Source organism: Diabrotica undecimpunctata, chromosome 1 (assembly GCF_040954645.1).
Source record: "Diabrotica undecimpunctata isolate CICGRU chromosome 1, icDiaUnde3, whole genome shotgun sequence".
Taxonomy (NCBI): domain Eukaryota; kingdom Metazoa; phylum Arthropoda; class Insecta; order Coleoptera; family Chrysomelidae; genus Diabrotica; species Diabrotica undecimpunctata.
Window position 1 is genome coordinate 12,464,085 of NC_092803.1, and position 21,511 is coordinate 12,485,595.

At 32.9% G+C, this 21,511-nt stretch overlaps 1 protein-coding gene across 1 annotated transcript in view; it reads right to left on the reverse strand.

The window, feature by feature from the left end:
- Nucleotides 1-20,031, reverse strand: part of LOC140444735 (cytochrome P450 6a8-like) — a 53,522-nt gene extending 33,491 nt beyond the window's left edge. Inside the window, exon 1 of the mRNA XM_072536507.1 lies at nucleotides 19,935-20,031. The gene's annotated coding sequence lies outside the window, so the exon portion shown is untranslated. The remainder of the gene's footprint in view (nucleotides 1-19,934) is intronic.
- Nucleotides 20,032-21,511: the final 1,480 nt, after the last annotated feature.

Genomic DNA, 21,511 nt, shown 5'->3' on the forward strand with positions numbered 1-21,511 from the left:
ATAAAATTAACTGTTCAGAAAACTTCTTGAATTGAACATCAAAGTCCAGATTATGGACAGAAAGACATTTACGACTGTTTGTTATCATGACTCATGAATGGCTGTTCATTTTTCTTGTTACCAATTTATCGATATACATCTTCTTGAATTTCGGTGTCGCTTTCGTATCCTTTGTTCTTGAGACTTGTATGTTCAATGTGTCGATTAAAAGTTTCCGCCAAATTTTATTTTTTTTTTTGATGATTGAATCCCAAAACTAGGTTTTTTAAAACTTCCTTAAAGCAGAATTGTCTTCCTCTGCTAATCAGACTATCTTTTTCGGAGAAATGGGACAATTATTCCTTTTTTATTTTACCTATTCTTTCCGTTCTTAAAGTTTTATGTCTACTATAGAGCGTTCCACGTTAAGAAAATAACATTGCGGAGATAGGACCATGTATTTCTTATGGACGATAGAAGAGCAGCGATGCCAGGACGAACACAAGCACGATTCAGGGTTGTATTATTTGTATTTTCGTTTCCACAGACATGAATTAAAATTAATGTTTTTTAACGTAATTGACCAAAAATGCCCATTCGAAAAAACAGATGAAAAGTAGGGAAAATGATTTTAATTAAATAAATAGTATTTACAAAAGATAATTTTATTTTATATTATTTTAATTATAATAACGACAGTTTATTTATTTTTCGGTAAGAATACCATATGCCATTAATCGTGGAAATCAGTAGAAAATATTTCTTAGCTAAATCATGCATTTTGCCGGCTATTAAGATAAGCAATTAAACGGACCGCTTTGCATGTATCTAATTACTAATTTAACTTAAAATAATACGGTGTGCGTATGTCAGCGATTTTATGTCGTTCTCTGACTACATAATGATAATAAGGCTTTGTGGTTCTTTAGTAGTTATTGTGACTTTACAGTTAAATGTTAATTGAAAATAGAAATTCAAAAATTAAGCCAAGGGAATATCTTGGACATCAGTGCAAAACAAATTGTTTTAAATGTATTTAATTATCATCTAAATTTAAGAAGTGGTAAGAGTGTTAAAAGTTTAACCGATAAAGTAAGTGCTATGACTGGAGTAAGTTTTAGTACTATTTCTAAAATACGCAAATAAACTGCGGAAGGAGGACTAAGGCCCATAGAAAACGTACCAAAAGTAGAGTGAACAGCAGAAAGTTCACTTACGATGCAGTAGTTCGTACGCAGCTACGTGTCATCGTGCATAGTTTTTTCTTTAACAATTTACCGCCGAGATTGAACAAAGTTTTTGCACTGGTTAAAAAAGACATAAGATTTAGCAAACATGCCACGCACAACAATGTGGAGAATACTCCATGAAATGAACTTTGTTTTTTTGCAAACGAGGAGTAAAGTCAAGCATGATTGAATGGCCCGATATTCTAAAATGTAGGTCAGTATTTGCGTGAGATTAAAAAAAGTTTCGTTCTCGAGGATACACCGTCGTTTATTTGGACGAAATTTGAGTGAATGTTGGACATAGTGTTTCCAAAGAATGGAAGGACCTCCCAGTGACTTTAACCAGGGATGCGTTTGTTAAGGGGTTGTCAACAAGCCTAAAACAGCCGACACAACGAGGTCCTCGATTTGTTATAGTGCATGCGGGTAGCGAACTGGGCTTTGTAGAAGGTGCTGCTTTTTGGTTTTTAGCTAAAAATCTCAGCGGACTATCATGATGAGATGGATGGCCTATATTTGAACAATGGCTTAAGGAAAAACTGCTTCCTAATCTTCCAGAGAAAACTGTTGTGGTGATGGACAACGCTTCGTATCATTCGAGGAGAGAAGAAGAAATTCCGACACAAGCCTTCAATAAAGATCAAATTAAGACATGGTTGCTAGAGAAAGATATTTTTTTGAAGAAGATTATTTAAAATCAGAGCTCATGGAAGTTGTAAACACATACAAAGAGAAATACATAAAAAGACATATTGACTCACACAACACAGAGTTTAAGACCGCCGCTATAGAACAATTAATAAGAAATGCAAACTATTGTAAACTTTCTATTAAGGAGGAGCAAAAATTTTGGGTTATTGACGGGTTAATGGACGATATTGATCCTGTGGTAATAAATGTGACGGATGACAGTGACAGTAATGAAATCGATAGCGATTATAAAGAAAATGCAAGCAAGTCGGAGGACACAAAGTGCCAAATCCGAAAAGTCTGTAAATAATAGTCCGGCAAAAGTAAAAATTAGGTAATAGTGAGAAGAATTTCATATAATATAACTCTGACATTGAACTCGCAAGAAAAAAGAATAAAATAACCACATAAGCAGAATGGAGGAGACGAAAGGGGGAGAGAAAGAAGTATCGGCCGAACGCGCAAAAAGATGGAGTGACAACCTTCTAAAGAGGTATCAATCCGCTAATGAACAAGCATGATTGCTTATAAAGAGGAAGAAGAATAAGAAGATAAAAAAATATACCAAAGAGGTATCAATCTGCCAATGAACAAGCATAATTGCTTATAAAGAGGAAGAAGAATAAGAAGATAAAAAAAATATAACTTTGATACGCCAAAATTCATTGGGACACCCTGTATATTTCAAAATAATTTTAAAATATAGCTTCTATCAACTTACATCCGTTAGTGGTGATTCACCTTGTATACAAGGAAAAATTTTTATGCATATAATTGTTGTTATTACTTACATGAAAATAATATTAAAGCTGCACTTGTTTTTTTTTAAGTTACATCTTATCTAAAGCGTTAATAAATATTTAATGTTAAAGAAACAAGTATTTATAATGCATTATTTTGTATTCAACTATACATATCCTTTTATTAGTGAAATTATAGTCCGTCTCGAAAGTATCCGGAAAAAAGAAAGCAGAATTATAATTTTACGGTATTTATTTCTATCACTTGAAATATAAAATTTCAACAAATAATTTATCTCATTTACTTATACAACCTTCATTTAAATCTAAACACTTAACTAAACTTCCAGGTACACCCGAAACTAGGTCAAGACCATAATTTTCGGTAATGGTGTTCCAGGCCTGTAAAACTGACCAAATCAAACCTTCTTTATCTCGTAGCGCAGTTTTTTTCCACTTCAATCTTCATGTTTTCAATGGGGCTAAGATCTGGAGATGCTGGTGGTCACATAATTGTTGCCAATTCGTGTTCTTGCATCCAAGCTTGAGTCTAAGCAAAAACCATTTAGGATGTCACAATATTTCGCACTATCAACAGTACCATTAATTATACAGGAAGGTGTAGCACCACTCTGAGATATTGCTCCCCAAGCCATTATTTTAGTGGGAAATTTGGAAATTTGAACGGTAATATTTTCTCTTGATAGGACTTTTAGATGATTTGCACCAAGCTGGAAACAACTTTCATCAGGTATAAAGACATTATTAAAATTATATTCTCGAAAACGCTGACAAGAATCTATACTTCGTTGCCTTTGCAGAGGTGTCATTATAGGGATTTTTTTTGGATTCCTTGCTATGTAGCCTTGCTTTTTTGGTGACATGCGGACAGTTTCTGAGCATACTTTTAACCTTCGTTGATTTCCAAATCTGTTCGCTAATTTTCGAAAATCCCTAGGTGCGGATTATGTCGTCCTAAAGCCACTAAAGCATTTAAATTGTTTCTGCGAATCTTACGCGGTCTACCCGAAACTGATCTATGTCTCATATCTATGCTATTTTTTTTTCTCTTTATTGTCTCATACACTGCACTTTTTCCGAGTTCAGTCAATTGCACTAATTTTTTAACGTTTCGGACACCTTTTCTCTACAAATATTCCACCACTTTTCTTTTTTCTACTTGCGACATTATTTCACAAATCTTAAGTCTGTTTACAAACAACAATATTTGGCAGATGGTGTTGTCATGCGATTTTTTCCATAACCTACTATCGGCACAACCTACTTGATGCATTACTTTTGTCTTAAAATGTTACAAAAAGGAAATCTATTAAAATTAGGAAAAATATAAAATTCCGGATACATTCTAGATGGACTATAATTAACTACAACTACACAGTGCTGAATACGGCTCTGATTAGAATGAATCATAGATGGACAGACAGTCTAATAGCAATACTTGCCTGAGAGTTTTGGCAACACTGATCTCCATAAGCACAATGTTATTTTCTTAACGTGGAACGCTCTATAGTTTACTAATTTTGCTATCACGACTTCCTTTGGAGGACCTATTATTCGTCAACCGAGGTCAGACACTGTCAATGACCATACATTGGATCAGACTGTATTGTCTAGCAGAATAATAGTTGGTAAGATGCTAGCTTTTAAATCAACAAGATATGAATGATATGTACTACGATGCTCCTTGATTATTGTCATTAGTTTTGCTTTTGCAATATCAAGTAGTCATCTATGCTATCATACACTTCCAAATCGAGTATAGATCATAAACTGGAACACCTAAGTATTTTGAAAATAACTTTTTAAACTGTCTCGATATCGCAGTCGTAAGATAATGGTAACTTATAATGATATATTAAGCGATTCGGTGTAAGAACAATGAAGTCGACTTTACTTTGTAACAAGGCAATTTAAAATTCAAGAAGTACAATTGGCCAATTCGTTTTCAGTACCACAAAAAAAGTTTTTTTTTGATACGTTTTTTATTTTCAATAACAGTTTAAAACAAAGTATTTAACAATTTCCTGTCAGTTATATAAAATTGTAGGCTAATATTATTTCAAAAAATGGTTTTTATACTATTAGCAGAAGTAAACCATCAACAACAATATGCGATTAATATAAACCACTGGAATTATGCCACTATTAAAGAATACAAAGCAAACATCATGAAGTTCATGCATTTTTAAGAACGCTTCATGCTATTTACTTTATTATACCTTGACCACTTGATATACATTGACCTTCGCTTGATTATTCAAGATAAGCTCTACCTTTAGTTTTGTTTTTCGACAAGTCCGTGTTGTTGTTTTTAATTCATAAATTTTTTTAAAATTAAATACAAATATTTATATTTGCTTGTTGTTTAATTTCAAATTAAACCTAATGAAGGCTTTTCCTGAACTAATGTAGATAAGCTTAACTGATTTTCAGTGAATATTTTCGAGTTTTTACAAATCAAGGTCAGATGATCATAGAATAATTTGGGAGAACCAGTAATGACACATGCCTTATACCTATTGTCGAAAATATTAAAATATATATACTGCGCCTTTTTTGAAGCTGATATTTGATTGTCCATTATATATTTTATTTTAAAATATAAAACCATTGAAAAAAAGTCGTAATTTTATAAGGACATGAAATCAAATAAGAATCAGACAGTTATCAATAGATATCTTTGAACAAAAAAGTAAATTTGAAATTTTTCTTTAGAATGCTGTTCTCTCAGAAACAACGCTCGAAGCGACCGGCGATTTTTAATGTCAGTTACGTACTCGAAATCAATTTTTTAACTAATTAAGGCAGCGGTTACATTGGATGTGAGTTCGTACGAAACTTTATTCGAACGAATTCGTACTAATTTAAGTCGTACGTATAAGTTAGACAGATTGGTTACATATGATGTAAAAAAACGCAGTAGATATATCAGAGTTTTCACATTGTGGTTTGTGGTTATTAACAATAAATGACGCTGCGAAATATTACTTTTTTGAAATACCGTTGTTATTAAAGTTGCTCTTATTAAAAAACTACAGAGTTTGGGTTGATGACTTCTTTTTTATCAATGAGTGTATATGGAGAATTTGCGAGATCTTTTAAGGTTGATCTTCACCCTCGATTAATTTGTTTCTGATCCTAGAGATGGCTCTACTGCGGCATACGACTGTGGTAATTTTTTTAACTTAATCGTAGATTTCTACATGACGACTCTGTAATATTTTCAAACCCTAATATAAATTACAGTTTTCTATAATTATATCCATTAGCTGAGGTGCCAAGTTGTGCAGACAGTAATAATTTTATCAAATACCTAGTAGACCAAATAAGCAAAGATATCTTTAACAACATCTTTATGTATAATATTTTACTGCTCCGCTGTGTCAATCGGAATGTATTAAAGTTACGCATTTGCAAGAACATAATCCACACCATATCATTGAAAAATGACACATATTTATTATGTAAACATTTTTATCGACAAAGAGGTACTTAGCGGCGCTATCTGTGAATATCGTATTACCACTAAATTTATACATGCAATCATATATTAGATTTTTGTTGATAGAATAGTTAAAAATTAAATTATCTGGTATTATTTAATATTTTAGTGGGATTTATATGAAAAATGGTCAATCGTCAAAAATGTTATTTAAAACATGCGAACATGTCTTTCTTTTGGTCTGTTTATTACTGGTTTCAGGTTTGTTATCTTCCTTATTAGTGCGTCTTTTTCTCTTCTTTGTATGTGTCCAAACCATCTCAGTCTGTGTGGATTAATAAATTTTACTATGTCTTCCCCTTCGGTTATATTTCTATTTCTTATTTCATGCTTTATTAGTCTTCTATATTCTCCTTGTTCGGGCTTTATTGGGCTGTTTATTCTTATCATTTTGCTTTTAATAATTCTTACTTTTTCTTTATATTTTACTTTTTATTTATATTTTTATTTTCTTTATATCTATTTTCTTACGACATATTACTTTCGCTACGTATGCTATCACTGGTCTAATTGCTGCTCTATATATTTTTGTGTTTGTTTTTTGCTGTTTTTTATCTTTAAGTAGTGAATGATATTTCCAAAACACGATGTTCTTCTCTCACCTTGTGTGCGTGGTAGTGTCATGCGTTGGATGTACGATTTGGGGTAGTTGATGCCTATTTAGTTATCACGGTTCTATTTGGTCTAATTAGTTCTTCAGTTTCCGTATTCAACCATTTTATAAAGCCAAATGAGTATGTGAAAAGTGGTATTGCGTATGTGTTTATTGCTTTTACTATGTGCTTGAAATTAAGTTTGCTTTTGAGTATTAGTATCCCAGATTTAGTCATACGGCTCACACTCTATCTAAGGGGAAAATTGACTCATCCCAGATACCTACGGTATCAAAAGGATTGAGCTCTGGTGGGACTCTTTCCGTGTTACCGAGCCCTAGGTGGCTTGATATGTTGGAGTATCTCCCAAAAATTTTCGTACACATCTGGACGTTGAGGGTACTACAGCTTTCTGCATAGTCTTGTAGAGATGTTCATTCAGACCTAGCTTTTTTATGTTTTCTAGGAGTTTCTTTGGAATTACTCCAGTAGTAGAGAGAATAATAGGTATTGTCTGGGTACTTTCCATTCTTCACTCTCTTCGTATTTGAATTTCCAGATCCCTGTACGTGGCGATTTTTTCGTTCTGTTTAACACGAAGATTATGGTTGTTGGGTATCGCCACATCAATTAATGTTATTTGTCTCTTTAGTTTAATAACTAGTATGAGATCTGGTCTATTATGTGCCACTGTTTGTTCTGTGAGCACAGTGCGGTCCCAGGATAGCTTGTAGTTGTCATTGTCAAGTATACTCTCAGGAACGCATTGATAATATGGAAGATGGTTTGTTTGAAGAAGTCCCAGTTTGATAGCTATCTCTTGATGAATGATCTTTCTTACTGAGTCGTGCCGTTCCTTATATTCAGTTGCAGCAAATGCCTGACAGCCCCGGTAAGATGTTTGATGGTTTCCTGAGCTTAACATCCATATCGGCATTTGTCATTCTGGACCTGAGGGTCTTTGACGATATATTTCAGGTAATTTTTGGTTTGTATAACCTGATCCTGAATGGCTAGTAGTGAATCTTCTGTTTCAGGGAACATCTTTCCTGACGTCAGCCAATAGTTCGACGCTATATTGTCGACATGGTCTTGACTGACCTCATTGGGATGTCGCCCATGCAGAGGTTCACTCATCAAACAGAGAAAGAAATAGGTATGAACCCTGTGACTGTAAGAGAGATGATCGTGAAGATGACTGGAGGAAGTACGGAGGAATGGAATAGTGTTCACAATTACATCCGAGCAGTCATTAAAAAGAAAGAAGAAGAAGAGAAACACCAACCGAGCCAACGACAGAGATAAGATCTAATTACTATTTTAATGGAAATAAGCCACAATTGAAGGTTAAAATAAGTTTATTGACGTTTGAATCTTTGATCTTTGATCTTGCACTAATAACTTGTTTATACTCCAACAATTAATAGAAAAAAGAATAGTAGTTGGTACCAAAGTACATCTAGCCTTCATCGACCTAGAAAAGGCGTATTATACAGTTCCAAGACTTAAATTGTGGCAACAACTCGACATTAGTCCATACCTTTTAGGAATAATTACAGAAGTATACAGGGAGAACACTACTTACCTAAAAATCGGAAATAGACTATCAGAGCCAATAAAAGTAACTAAAGGACTAAAACAAGGATGCATAATGTCACACTCACTGTTTAATTTATATATTTAGGCAGCCCTCCATAATTGGAAAAACCACTGCCTGGGAATGGGAATCCCCATAAGAAATGACGTACTGTTCTTCCTGAACTTTGCGGATGACCAAGTCGTCCTAGCTCAAGATTTTTATGATCTAGAATTTATGATAAAGCGTCTATACAGAGAATATGTAAAATGTGGGTTACAAGTCAGCATGAAGAAAACAGAATATTTAGTTATCAATTCAGATGCAAGGTTTGAAGTGTTGATCGACGAGGACGTGGAAATCAAACAAGTGGAAAAATTTAAATATTTAAGTGCACTCATTACTAAGAACGGCTTGGGACAAACCGAAATTAAACACCGAATTACTCAGAGACGTAAAATTGTAGGATATCTGAACTCCTTATGGTGGGATCGCAACATTTCCAAAAGGAACAAAAAAAGAATAGGGCAAACCATGGTCGAATCAGTTCTTTGTTATGGCTCTGAAGTATAAACAATTGTCAATGCAGACCTGAAGAGAAGATTGTTAGCAGTTGAAATGGATTATTTGAGAAGAAGTGCTAGAACATCAAGCCAGGAAAGGAAGACCAACGCTACAGAAACGGTCATTGACAGAATAGAAAAAAAGAGGTTCAAAATGGTTTGGACACCTATTGAGAATGCCTGACGAACGTTGGCCCCAAAAACTTCACAAATGGATGCCCCCCCGGAAGAAGAAAAAGAGGTAGAACTTGACGCTCATGGAATGAAGGAATTAGAAGAGCGATGGAATCGAAAGGTTTGGAGGAGGAGCATGCCTTAAACCGGCAGAATTGGCGGAGAAGAACGGGAATACGGCGATAGCCGTCTCCAAAATAAATTGTATTTACAAGTTGGCCTATTCCCATTAAAATAGTAATTACTTTAAAAGCCACAAGAAAATAGTTTCAGAACAATAGATAAGATTTAGATAAGAGAAGTGAGTGTTCCAAAAATGTCTTCACCCCACTTTCGGAGTACGGTACGTGCGACAGTCAAATGCACACAAGTAAGAGAGGGTGGTTTTAGTTGGTAGGCAGGATAATAGATACCTGAATCTTTGGCACTGCTATCTTTAGTACTTTAAATTAAACTAAAACCCAAATTTTATGGACTCAAAATGGAGGTAGCATAAAAAAATTTCAAACCCCCCCCCCTCAGACAAATTCTGTGTACGATACTGGTTATGCAAGAAACACTATTTTTATAAATACTAAAATAATTAACCATAAACGCCTAAATAGGTTTTTAAAACTAAATAGGTTTTTTATAGATATATTACTTATAGAGTGTAAATTTTATGATATCCTACTTTCAAAATAAAAGTTGCAGTATCTACTATTCTGTAACTCTGTAAGTTTCAGCATGACCGGTTCAAAGTTCAAACCGATAACATTCCTATTAAATTTTGTTGTTATCTGCCAAAGTGTTGTACAAAGTAATTGATATGGCAACCCTGTTAGTGTCACGTTTGGCTTGAAGCGTTTCGAAGCCGAACGTAATGCTATCTATCGATGATAAATACTACCATTGCTTCAGATGGAGCCATCTCCCTACATTACGATTTGAAGGCGGCAGTTCAAGACATAATTCTTGTTTAACCAGATTTTTCATATGTTTAGGAAAAAATAATTAACTTTTTGTTGCAAATATTTTTCACTTTTACAGTTTTAAATATGTTGTTATTAAAAAAATTTTCGGTTTCTTACCGGTAACTTTATTATAAGCCGAAACATATTATTTTTTCCTATTGGAACAAAACTGTAAATTCAAAAATTTTCAAAAAATTCATAAGTATTTCTTATAATCATATCTTGATGCTGTAAACAAAATAAACAAAATCCTATGTTTGGTTTTCCCGCTTTATACTTGGAAAAAAGTAGTTTTTTTGAGTTTTTTCAAAAACGAAAACATGAAGTTTGTTTAAAAGTTGTCAAAATACTTCTAGACATCACATATACCTTCTCAAATTTTTTCAAATTTTTTGAATTTGGGGTTTGTCTTTTGGGGGGTGCAGATCAACCTTAATGAACTCAGGTTATATGCGAAACAGATGTTTGGATATTACAAGAATGACACCAACTACATTTGATTACATACTAAACTCTGTTGAAACTTAATTTCGCACATACTTGAATTTTTTTCGAGGATACATTGCACTTCTAGAAAAACTAATTGTAACGTTAAGGTCAGGAAAAAACAATTACGTTACCTAAGTATAATAAGTATATTACTTCAACAACAATCAAGTAAAACTATTTCGTAAAATGTAATAATAATTTAAGAAAAATCTGGTTGAATGTTTGAAAAATATGCTTTTGTTACTTGTGAAACATTTGTTTCTGTATCACTTCTAGACGTATGATCATAGTTGAATGAAGTAAAGATGCAATCATTTACTGATTAAACTGAAGGTGGTTGTAAAAAATCTGTTAAAGTACAACTGTATGCTGAAGAAGGCGTTGGTACTGGGGTATACTGACGAGGTTGGCGTGAAATTTTCTTCACGTTCTTTGTTCGAACATATAATTTTCTATGAGTTGGAAGTTCTTTCATATATAAAACAAGACTTAAAACAAAATGGGAATCATCATCTTTGTGTCGTTTAGAGGTATGTTCCAATTGGTCCAATTTTCGTTGTTCTATCACATAATCTGAAGTGGAAAAGACAATATCACAACTAACAGATTAAATAGCTCCTGGACCTGACAATTCATATGCTAAACTCCGATAAAGCTATTTAACACCGATGGTACTCAACGACTAACAAAAATATACATTCACTTATGTTTAAATGGAGTAATACGAAGATCATGGTTGAAGTTCAACGTTTATTGCTCTACCAAAGAACACAAAATCCATATCCTGCAATGATTTCCGGATCACCAGCTTAATGAGCTACATTTTAAAGTTGTTTTTAAAAATCATAGACCAAAGGTTATATAGACTATGCGAAGACAAAATCAGTCGTACACAGTTTGGTTTTTGGAACGCAGTGGGTACGAGAGAGGCTCTCTTTAGCATACAAATGCTATTTTAACGATGTTGTTATGTTGAAGCATGTTCATAATTTCTTTAAATTATTCCCTTTAGTAAATTATTTTCACGCCGCCCATGCCTGCATATCTTCCTCAAATAACCGACACTACCGAGAAATTCGTTACGCCTTTTTTTTAACAAAGAAATAACTTCGCCAAATGCTCCTTCTTCTTTTTATCTCGTTTTGGTACATAAAAATCTTTCCTAATAACAAAGGAAAAAGGACCTATTGTGAAATCTCCGAGCTACCTTCTCAGAGAAACAGAAGAGTTGTTTTTCGTAGAAAGTTTACTTTCCATTGGTAAAAGCTATGAAAATGAACCCCAGTAGCCCGGCTATTTAATGTCAATTTCGCGTGGCATCCTTCAGCCAATATCCCCTCTCTATTTTCAACCTTCGCTTGTCTAAGCCCTTCTAAGTTCACAATCCGATGTTCATTTCCAAGTTGGTTCCTGTGGCAAGCGGTCTTATCTTCGACAATCGGCGGTAAGTGGATTTTCAATTCAACCTTATTTATCTTTACACAGTGTGTCTTATATTAATTATGTTCTCTTTTGTCAAACAGACGTCTTCCAATTGAAGTCACTTCTGTTTGCCGTTCAGATTCTACGCCGTTCAGATTCTACACCGTTCAGATTTTACACCGATTCATATTCTACACCGTTCATATTCTACACCGTTCATAGTTTACACCGTTCATACGTGTACACTATTCAAACATTCACCGCTACGTTCGTTCACCTCGATCATCAGTCATCTTCATTTTATCTCAACTACCTGTACTACTCCGGTCTAGCTGCCTCTTTTTGTCGGCCTAAGACAATCTAAGGGATTACGTTAGGAAGACCGCAATTTATTGTGGGCGTGTCATCCCAACTACCTGTTGTACGGACCGAAGTCAAGTGCCTTATTGAGGGCGTTATACCATTATCTGAATACACCTGTTTCGTGAGTATAAGTTTTATTGACTAAACTGTGATAACGAAATCTTTAGAAGTTGATTTATGACTCCAGTTCAGTGTACCTTCTTATTTATGGAGGTTTAGTTTGACTGAGTATAAAAATACAGGATTATATATACGTATAAATAACGTACAATTTATGTTATATGTAGATTATATTTCTGATAAATTCTATTCTTAGATTTGAAGTGATCACGATCAAAAACCTAGTAACTTCATCTTTAGGTATCCTCAAGGCATAAAATTCACTTGCTTGCCAAATATTGACGTAGATATAATTATAATGTTCCTTGCCTTTTTCTAACTCTTGAGGATACTAAATTATTTATAACTATTTTTCAAAGAGATATTTTTTGTTTGTAATTAATAATAAGTTACGCAATAATCATGCCATTTAACTGTTCAATAAAATTTGGTATAGTACATTTACTTTAACAAATATACCTAAATATAATTTTGTTAAAGAACTATTTGCTTTTTATTTCTTTTATATTTTTTTATATAATTTGAATTTATATTTTTGTGTTTCTCTTCCAGGCATTTTTTATTGAATTATATTATTATTTGTTTGATCGTATATTTTGAGTATATGTGTCGAAATATTAGGAGTGTACCGCATAATTCCGATACCTTTTCTCTCACGGTTTACTTTATTCTTGCGTGAGTTCTCTAGCTGTACCTTACCTTTCTCGTCATCCTTTTTTATGTGCCTTAAGGTTTCCCTGTTCCTCTAAAAATAGGGTGGTGCCCAAATAACTTTTCTTCTCTTATCTCTTATCTTCTCTTCTAACTTCTTGTCTTTGTGTTGTAAGTACTTCTTTAATTGATCCGTGATATTTGAGCTGTAACAAGAACCCCGACCAAGATACCTCTACCAGACTGAAGCCCGAGCCTAGTACCGTTCTTTGTGTAACCTACAATCAATCATCTAGAGGGTACAATGTGAATTGCGATATCTATGCATGCTTCTTTGATTACCATACAGTTTTCGATACAGTAAAACACGACAAGGAGATATTAACAAATATTGGAGTAACCACCTATGATCTAAGAATTATTAGCAATCTTTACAAGAATGAGACATCGGCTATCTGTGCAGAGGCAGGAGAATCCTATGATATCAAAATCAAACGTGAGGTCGAACAGGGATGTATGCTATCACTGCTGTTGTTCAACATATACTCTAAAAAAATCTTTCAAGAAGCAGTAGAGGATGTTGAAGCCGAAATTAGAACACCAACAACCAAAAATCTTTTAATAGCAAAAGTGTGCAAAATAGATTACTATGATGGTCGCCAACGTCCGAAACGGATAGACACTACAAGAAGAAGAATCGTCACAAAACTCATGTCTGATCAAAGTAATTTTATAGTAAACGATTGGGCTGGAATTGTCAGTAATTATTCAGTAAGACCAAGTAGTGTTTCTTTCAATAATTTAAACGGAGAAAATTATTTTTATGTATAACAAAACAATCTGTCTATCTACTTGGAAGTCATAACGTTCATTAAAACACAGCGACTTAGATGGGCTGGACACATATTACGAATGTCAGAAAATACGATTGCTAAAAAGCTAACCACAGGAACACCTGTAGGAAGAAGAAGCAAAGGCCGAATGATGAATTAGGTGGTTAGATGGAATTGAAACCGACTTACGGATATTAAAAATCAGAAGATGGCAACATGTTGCCAGAAACCGAACAGAATGGCGACGAATCTCAGAGCAGGCCAAGTTCCACAGATAATTGTCGAGCCAAAGATGATGATGTCTATTATGTTATCTATAGATAACATAAAAACTCATTGTCACCAAGTAAGAGATGTAGTGCATTCAAGTCCCCCTTTTTGAAATTTAATGTTTGTTTCGTCCCCCTTTTAAGTGTTTTCTGTGTGTCTTAAATTGTCCTTAATTTTTAATTTTAAATACTTGACTTTATAATCATTTGCCATATATAACAATAGAACTTTATCAAAGAAATTTGATAATTACAAGTTGAAAGAATTGCACACCCACACAATTTGTACATCTAATCTCATTCATTGATCCGCATCTAACTGCTGAACTTTTGCTCCCCATAATCCGAGAGGTGTGGGAAACAAACCACATTCCAGCGGGCTGGAAAAAAAGTAACATTATCAAGCTTCCAAAAAAAGGCAACCTCACACTGTGCAAAAATTGGAGAGGAATAACCTTGCTTACTGTCATAAATAAAATTTTTGCGACCATCATACTGAAAAGAATAACAAACAAGATTGAGTTTCGAGCTAATCAAGCAGGCTTTAGGCCAGAATCCTCCTGCATAGACCACATTAATACTGTGAGGGTAATAATGGAACAATCGGTTGAATGGAACACAACCCTATACATGGTTTTTGTTGATTTTGAACGTGCCTTTGATAGCTTGTCTCACGCTGCTCTATGGAAAATTTTAGAGCTAAGAAATATCCCGCAAAAAATAATTTCTATTATAAAGTCACTATATACTGATGCGAAATGCAGCGTGACACACAATGGGATTAACAGTGACGAATTCAACGTACTTACTGGAGTTAGACAGGGATGCGTGCTTTCTCCGTTTCTTTTTAACATAGCTATAGACTATGTTCTCTCCAAACTAGACTCCGACACAAGAGGGATACAATGGACGTTAACCACACGCCTAAGCGATCTAGAATACGCGGACGATATCTGTCTATTAGGTCAAAGGTTCCAAGATCTGGCTTACCAATTGGAAACACTTTCCACTGAAGCCAATAAAATAGGTTTGAAAATCAATATTAGTAAAACCAAGTCCATGAGAATAAATGCAAGGAACAACACGCTATTTACTATCGACAATATGCAGATTGAAAATGTGGAAAACTTTACGTATCTTGGAAGTGTCATAACAGAAAACGGAGGTACAGACGACGATATTCGTATGAGGATACGAAAAGCTCAACAAGCTTTCAGCACGCTCAACCCTGTTTGGAGATCTGGCGAGTATACTACAAGAACAAAGATCCGAATATTCCGATCAAATGCCATGTCTGTTCTACTCTACGGATGTGAAACCTGGAAAGTGACAAACACCCTCACAGACAAACTGCAGGTCTTTGTTAACAAATGTCTACGAAGAACTGTTCGTATATTCTGGCCTAACACCATCAGAAACGACGATCTGCTACACCTGACCGAACAAAAGAGGGTACAAAATGAAATTAAGTCCAGAAAGTGGGGTTGGATCGGTCACACACTCCGAAAAAATAGTTGCAGTATCGCAAAGACTGCCCTAGAGTGGAATCCCCAAGGGAAAAGAAAAAGAGGTCGCCCTGTACAAACTTGGAGAAGATCCATCATGGACGAGATAAGAGGCCAAGGAAAGTCTTGGAATGAGGTGAAGGCCTTAGCGCAAAATAGAACCCGATGGCGCGTTTTCACTGAAGCTCTATGCTCCACTTAGGAGTTCAAGAACCTTATATATATATATATATATATATATATATATATATATATATATATATATCTCATTCATTGTCTTACAACTGTCACCTTCATAAAATAAAATCTCAATAAATAACACACATTTCATAAATATATCTCTAGAATAAATATAAATAACTTTAAATAACTCAATGGTATGGAACATTACTTTCATCTAACAAACAATCACATTACACCTACCTCTACTTCATTGGATAAAATCTGTCTCCTCGAGAACTTCCCCGTTTACTGTCAAACAATTACAATAGCAGACTTAAGTTCTCCATTCAACAATACAGGATAGTTTGAACCATGTTCTTTCAACCATCAATTAATAGAGTACCGGCATGTAAGTAATGTTTTATTTATTTGTTCATTTATTAAAATATTACAATTTAATAGACTATTTTACAAATTTGTGGGTCTTACCTTGTCTGCTTAAACACTTTATTCATTTTGAAAAACCACAGACATATTGGCATAATTACTGTAATTTATATCATCTATCTTTGTTTATCTTTATGTTTATCTTTATTAGACAACACCCTAATATGGTTTTATTATTTCAGCATTTATTTAACTTTGTATCGAGACCTGAAGATGCTTTGCATGTTGTAGAAAGCGAAACCGGTCGTCTGGATAGTTAAATTAAATTGATTGTGAGTAAGTCTAATTTATTATTTCTTTTACCGTTTGTCTATTAGTTTTAACTCTAAAAAATTGAATCCCGTTGAAATTAAAAAAAAAATGTTACAGGAAGGCAGAAAAGTGACTCCCAAATTAAATTCCATCTTTTGGAACACGCCCTCTGCAAGGGGAAGACCCGCTGTTGTGGCGAAAAACAACTAAAAGTGTCAAAAAAATTTTTTTGCATACCGCAAAACCTTCCTAACAATGGATGGAAAAAATTATGACCATAAATATAACAGTTTTTTTATTAATATTTAAAAATTGTTTTTTATTTTCAATTTAGAAAGTAAAAGTCCATTTAAAAAAAGACTGTATCTTCTAAATTAATGATTTTACGAAAAAATAGGTACTAAAAAACAAAAAATTCTTATCGACGTTCCGATTTTATTCCAATATTATGGTACAAAAAAGTTGGAGAGAAAAAGGTTTGAAGATCCCCTCTAAATATCTAGAAAAATCGGGAAAAAATATTTTTGCTACATCGATCGGTTTTTTTGGATATGGCATGCTAACATATAATCTAAATTTTATAAAAAAGTTTTAAACCGTTTTGGAGCAATACTAAAAAATTCGGTTTTACTTAGTAACGTTTTTTGGGGGCACTTTTGCATATAGGTAATCTAACTCTGACTTATCGCATAGTTTTATTCAGAATACCTCTGATACTAAGTTACTGTAAAGTAAACTGTAAAGAGTAAATTGAATAATTTTACTAAATATTTAGTGTCTTAAAGTAATCATAATAACATCTGTTAAGTAACCATTCCAATAATATTAATTATAAATGCATTTTGTTTACCTTTGTAGATAAAGACTTATTAAATAAAGGATAACGAACTTTTTGTTAATCTTTTCTAAAATGTGGAAAGAATATCATAACATTATATATAGACGATAATTGACCTTACTGTTTATATACCTAATAGACATTCAGTCTAGTTGAGATACGAAGTCTGGTTTTTATCAAAGAGGAACTCATTTACCTAAATATGTAATTACAATGACCTTTATAACTTAGAGGGCGGAAATATTTGTAACTAGAGAAAAAATAATCCGACTTTTAAAGAGTCACACAAAAAGGCTTCATTTTCTTAAATGTGACCGCTAAAGAAAGAAATAAATCATATAAAGTAGTTAAAATCAGATCAATATATTTTTAAACAGCATGTGGAGATTTTTATCTACTAAAATCTCGATTTTCCGAAGATTCTAAAACTAGAATACAATGTTTGTATTTTGAGAACGATTTCCGAAGTGGAAATTGAAACGTCAATAAACGTATTTTAACCTTTAATTGTGGCTTATTCCCAGTTAAATAGTAATTAGAAGCTTATACTATGGTTGTGCTCTTAATAATAATGTTTATCAAATATTATACTATACCTCGACAAGAAATTGGGGAGTGTGACCCATATTGGAGAGGTTGACTCATAAATGCAACTTGATCTACTAATTGTACGAAGTGCAGATAAATACGTCGTTTATTAATAAGAAAATTAAAATAATATCAGAACACTACATTCTAATAGCTCTTTCTTTATTTTACTACGTAAAATGTGCTCCTTTAACAGTGAGCTATGTTCAACAACATAGCTCACTGTTGATTACATATTATCGATGCATTTTAGCAAATTAAAAATGGCTTATCACAAATTATCCGAGTTCTTAAAGATCTTACAGCTTTATCAGTGGCGTTTTATGACGGCAACTTAAAATAACTACTATCTAAATGGGAATAAGCCACAATTAAAGGTTAAAGTAAGTTAATTGCACTCTCTATTGAGGGTGCAGATTCTATATTTTCCTCTAAATCGGCTTTAAGGGACTACCATGGGGAAATTAATCAAGAAAATTTTTTATCGTGGTTTAAAAATCAACTATTAAAAAGGTTGTCTAAACCATTCCTAATTATAGTGGATAACGCTCTATACCATAGCATGTTAGAGAAAGCACCAAATATGTGTTTAACTAAGACTGAAAGAAAAGACTGTTTAACTAACAATAAACCGCCTTTTAACGAGACAATGTTGAAAAAATAGCTTTTGCAGATTTTTGCGCAATAGGTACGCCCAACGAAAGGTTTTAGTTCAGGTTATCAATATTTATTTTTAGAAACAAGCCACCTCCAAAATACATTGTTATTTTCTTTTCCAAAATACACTGTATTTTCAATGTTATAGAATTAGTATGGTGAATTGCCAACAAATCATGATGAAACAAATTTTTTCTAAAAAAAACCATAAAATGAAACTTAAGCAAGAAACTTAAATAAAGCTGAAGTAAAAAAATTGATTAACATTTGAAAATCTAGTTGTAACAAAAAAATTCACCATTTGCATAGTTACATCATTTAAAATATTTGAAACTAAGAGAAACCTACGACAAAAATTAGCAACCACACACAGATGCTGTCATAATTCAGTGTAAATGTCATAAGTTGGATGATGTATTCTGTGGTCATAATAAAAACATCAAAATATTAATTAGAAAAATTTCATTAAAATCTAGTATTTTAATAAAATTTTTAAAATATTCCGCACAAATATCATATATCTAAAAGATTAGTAGTACTATACAGTGTGTCCCTAAAATATGGAATAAATTCGATATTTCCTAAATGAAAAGCCTTTTTAAAAAATATTTAAAACACGTCGATTTTTAAATTTAATGTTCTTAAACAAGGCTCTACAAGAATTTGTACAACGTTTGGGTTACTGTCAAATACAACAAGGGCTACAATTCGAACATTTAAGATTAAGTCATGTATTAAAAACTGGATTACTTTCAAGTTATTTATTATAATTTATTTATAATTTATTAATATTATAAATCAATAAAAATTAATTTTCTAAGCGCATATCTTTCAAATTATATCCAGTAGACCCGAGTATTATAATTTTTTGAAATCAGCTAATTTTTATCGATCTAAAAATGTCCTAAAATACAGGGTGTTACATTAAAAAAAAAGAGCCGATGACGTCATCACTGTAATGTGTATCACCTTGTATAATGAAATTTTATTGTAAAATGTAGAACATTAAATTTAAAAATCTTAGATTTTTTTAAAAAGGCTTTTCTTTTAGGAAATATCGAATTTATTCCATACTTTACGGACGCACTGTATAAGTCTGTTTTATAAAAAATATGTCTCTAACTAGTGTGACTAATAACCCTACCTAATATACAAAAAAAAACGTAAAAAATTAATGTTTTTTGGAAGAAATCCAAAAAACTATTAAGATGAATGAAAGTAATGTTTTTGTACGGTAATTGGCCACTGTAACAACTGATTTTGTATTTAGCAGAATCATTTGTGGAAAAGAAAGCAAATTATTATTAATTAAACTTACAAATTCAGTACCACTGTCCACTTATCTCTGTAACACTCCCGATTACAAACTGAAGAGAAAGTTTCTCAGAGATAAGTTCTTCAAGATCTTGTAAAACTGTTTTGAATAAAAAGAAATTCAATGATTTATCGATATTGTTCACAAATATTGGAAATTTTATTGCTGATGTTTGTTTTTGGTAAATTATCTTGCATAATATAGTTAATGTGATAATAAACAAAAAACAGGCGAAAGTACTTTGCCTAAATTACATTTTTAAGAGCTATATTGACCTTGATTTATACATTTATATTTGAATTTATGATTAATTAAAATTAAAATTAAAGTTGTTGATCTATTTATTGCCTAATAAAGTTTACTAGCCTTGTACGATTGGCCAAGGTAGTATTAAAATACCAACTTTATATCTTGTGTGATTTCGGCACTAACTTTTCAGATGAAGTCTCAAATTCTTCTGCTTGTAGTTCCTTCTCCTATCGGAGGTTGGCTATCGTCACAGCTATCCGTACCTTATTGGCGACTGCTCTAAAAAGATCTACTGAGCTGCAACTATACTACTCTCTTAGGTTTCTCAGCCAGGAAATCCTTCGTCTTCCTATGGATCTTTTACCCTTGATTTTACCTTGCATTATGAGCCTTAATATCTCATATTTCGCACCTCTGGTAATGTGGCCTAAATATTTCAGCTTTCTTGTTTTGATGTGCTTTATGACCTCGTAATCTTTTTGTAGCCTTCTTAACACTTCTGCATTTGTAACTCGTTGGGTCCATGGTATTTTCAAAATCCTAAGTCTCAAATAACAGTATTTGATTAATTTGGCTGTAGAATTGCTTAATTTCTTTATCCTTTTTTGTCAGCTGTTGGTGCATAGACTTGTATTATATAAATGTTTTGTAATTTATTTTCTAGCTGTATTACTTCACCACGAAGATAACGCTAGACGACGATCAGTCGTGTAATCAAACAGCTAATTGAAATAGTCATCTAGTTGCACAGCTAGCCCTTTCATTTAATTAAACAAAGCGTTATGATGTCTTACTTATAAAATGATGTTATTTACTTCACAGATGAGGTTACTAATAATTTTCATGCTACATTTAAATCATTTATTGACACAACTTAAACTGCTATGACATTTAGATCCACAAAGAACATTTTTTTTAAGCAAGCACATCTCATTGTACGGCATTGTTTTTGTGCTGGTTTAAACGAGCATTTTTAAAAACCTTGACACCCAAACTTTGATTATATAGTCACAGCTTCTCGTAAAGATATCGGAGTATCTAAAATTTCATCATCATAGCTTTCGGTTGACGAGTGCAATTCTTGTCACACAAACCAATTTTAGATAGTTCCTATTTTTATGCCTATTCTATAAGCTCAAACTAAAATCCACAATTGTTACTTTGATATTTTTGGTGTCCAAAGGTCCACAATCCACTTTCGGTGCACTTATCAGGACACTACTGCCTATAAGTAGAGGTGTCAGTTTTTTTTTGCTGTGTTGTCAACCATTTTTTCACCTGCACGTTTTAAACTTTTGTGTGTCTTATTTCTCTGAAATAGTATGTTTTTT